Source organism: Neophocaena asiaeorientalis, unplaced genomic scaffold (genome assembly GCF_003031525.2).
Source record: "Neophocaena asiaeorientalis asiaeorientalis breed wild unplaced genomic scaffold, Neophocaena_asiaeorientalis_V1.1 scaffold701, whole genome shotgun sequence".
Taxonomy (NCBI): domain Eukaryota; kingdom Metazoa; phylum Chordata; class Mammalia; order Artiodactyla; family Phocoenidae; genus Neophocaena; species Neophocaena asiaeorientalis.
This window is the reverse complement of record NW_020173559.1, coordinates 77,785-80,937: the sequence shown is the minus strand read 5'-3', so window position 1 is coordinate 80,937 and position 3,153 is coordinate 77,785. Positions and strand designations below refer to the sequence as shown.

General features: G+C 39.9%; 1 pseudogene; it reads right to left on the bottom strand.

Moving 5' to 3' along the window:
- Positions 1-552: 552 nt before the first annotated feature.
- LOC112401487 (T-complex protein 1 subunit zeta pseudogene) lies at positions 553-2,156 on the bottom strand (annotated as a pseudogene).
- Positions 2,157-3,153: the final 997 nt, after the last annotated feature.

The following is a 3,153-nucleotide window of genomic DNA, read 5'->3' as shown; positions in this document are numbered from 1 at the left end:
TATACTGACTTTAGGGGAGGAAGATATTGTTAAGTTTCTCAAGTATCTAGTTGAAAAAATTTTGAAAGTGTGAAAGCCTTAGTCATAAACATGTCTTATTTCACTAGAAGCATGGCAGAAATCCCAGCTATAAATTAGCAAAAGGATGTCATAAAGATGAGAGAGCATTTAGTGGGAAGGAGTGCCTGTGTGTTTATGCTGAAACTAAAGGAGGTTTTTTTTTTTTTGGTGGTGGTGTTTTTCAAGGAATATTTAATAACAAGGTAGGTAGCTTATCTAGCATGTATTTTTATATCACTGAAGCTAAAGCAAAACATCCTGTTTATTGGCAAGTATGGCCTGTATGTGTACACTACAGTGCAATTTTTAAAATACTGTAATTATAATTTCAGAACCTCAGAATCTGAATAGGTGCCAGTGTTCTCTCCTTTTTTTATATGGGAAAAAAAATCCTTTGAAAATCATTTGAAGCTTGGACAAAAATTCCATAACTATATTCTTAGGATCGCTCTGTAGAGTCTATGATTCAGATGATACAAGGGAAGCTTCAATTCAACTTTTCAGAGAAGACATTCCAGCTCTCATGATCTCATCAACCAGGAGAATGTTGGTGGCAATCACAGTGTAGGAATGAAGAAGCTGTTTCTTTATACAGTAGTTATCCCTTATGCCTACTTCTGCTGCTACCATTGGCTCACCTGTATTCAAGTCTACACCCACAAGTTGACCTGATTCTCAATGTTCTGCTTGAACTTTAACTAGTGTTTCCTGAAGGTCAAAAACAGAGTTCTGAGCAAGAACCTTGGGAATCATGAGCAATGCATCAGCAAATGCTTGAACTCCAAGTTGGGCCCTGCCCTTTACACTGGGCTTGTAGTTAATCAGGGCTTTTGCCATCGCCACTTCCACTGCACCAGCACCTGGAACTACACAGCCATCATCAATAGCATTTTTAACAGCTCTCAAGCCATCTCTTATTGCATCTTTGATTTGAGCAAGAGTGTGCTTTTTTGGTCCTTTGATCAACAATGTGACCGAGCAAGGATTGTTACATTTCTCAATAAAGGTGAACTTCTCTTCTCCCAATGTATATTCATAGACAAGTCCTGCATGTCCCGAACAATCAGGATTTAGGTTATCAAGAGAATTTAGGGCTACTCCACCACAAATAAGAGTCAGCCTTTCCATATTTCTTCTTTTAGCTCTGCACAGAGCTACTATGCCTTCTTCTGCAAGAGCATCTAAGGAAAAGGGATCAATTCCCTTTTGATTAATAACAACAAATCCTTTATCTGAATCACCACAGACTTTCGTTTGCAGGTCTATCATTTTTTTAAATCTGTCTTCAATGAATTTTCTTTCAGCTTTCACTAGTTTCTCTCTCTCCTCTGCACTCTTGTAAAAAAAAAAAAAAAAAGCCAGAATTCACTTCTGTTTTTCCATATTCTAATGACACATTGCATGTGAGGATGTGCGCATCTTCTACTCTCTTTTTCATATCAGGATGCCATGCCCCATGGTCCAAAATAAGACCTCTGATTAAGCTTGCATCAGTTTCAGATTTGTTTCATCTCCATGATCTCAACCATGAAGAGGTCAGTATGTTCATCTTGTTTCTTAATGGCTCAAATGGAGTCCACTACAGCCTCTGTTAAGACATCAGCAAGTTCAGCATGAACTTTAGTACGTAGAGATGTTCTGGCCACATCTATAAGTGTTTCCCTGTCCATCTCTTTGCTTAGTTTGACTTGTTCCAAAAACTGAAGTGCCTTTTCCTTTGCAGCTTCAAATCCTTCTGTAATTATTCTGGGATGAAGACCTTCAGAAATGTAGAGATCCCCCTGCTTCAGGAGCTCTCGAATGATTAGGACATTGGAAGTAATACCATCACCAGTTATGTCATCCTGGGCTGTTGCTACTTTGGCTATTAAGGAGGCTGTTGCATGTTGAATTTGCATTTCATGAAGCAGCACATTTCCATCTTTAGTGAGCTTGATGTCTCCAGCACCAGAAACAAGCATCTTCATGGTGCCCTTAGGCCCCAAGTTGGTCCTCAGCACGTACTGCAGCCCCCAGGCCACACTGATGTTGACAGCCAACGCCGTGTGGGCTCAGGCCACCTCAGCCTTGGGGTTCAGGGTCTTCACGGCCGCCATAGCTGACCCAGCAGAAGAAAGTGAGGGAACCTGGTGTCTGGAAAGCCGAGAGCCAGTTCAGCATGGCTGGGAGGCGCTATCCAGTTCTTCTGAAGAGGGAGTTTTCTTTTTTATTGTTTGAATATTTAAATAGTGTTAATAGCTTGTGAAATTTCTTTTTACTTAGGTCACTGATAATAATAAGAAAATCTTCCAAATACAGACAAATGAGAACTATTTCTTCTTTTTTTATTATATATTTGTTTATTTTGGCTGCACTGGGTCTTAGTTGCGGCATGTGAGATCTTAGTTGCGGCATGCGAGATCTTTAGTTGAGGCATGCATGTGGGATCTAGTTCCCTGACTAGGGATCGAACCTGGACCCCCGGCACTGGGAGCACAGAGTCTTACCCACTGGACCACCAGGGAATTCCCTGAGAACTATTTCTTAGACATTTGCTTTTCACCTCTGTTATGTAAAAATTGAAGCCATATGAGGATTCAAGCTGAATCAGTTACTACCTCAACTCAGTGGACAGTCGCCACTCCTCCACTACAGTTTGGGCTTTAAAGATCTAGTATAAGATAAAATGAAATACATCTCAACAACTGTATAGAAAATGGGTCAGTCTTATCGTTCAATTCTTTTGGTTTGAGATCCCTTACAGAACTCATATTGCCTTTAAATACAGCTGCCACCAGTCGATATGATTTTTTTTAATTCATTTTTTCCTGGTCCTGAGTTACTGAACTTTGGTCACAAATTGCATTGTATTTAGGGCCTCTCCATCTCACCTCTAAACTTGGAGCATGTGTCTAGAAGAGAACAGAAACAAAACAAGCAAAAATCAAAATAAAAACCCAAACTAAAGAATCACCCTTCATCTTTCTTTACATTCTTGGCTTGCCTGAGTCCTTCCTTCCTTTTATGGCTCATGACCTGTCCCATCTCCAAACATTTGATATCTGTTGCCACTTTTTAATCATATTTACCTCATACATCTCATCAATAGGTTGA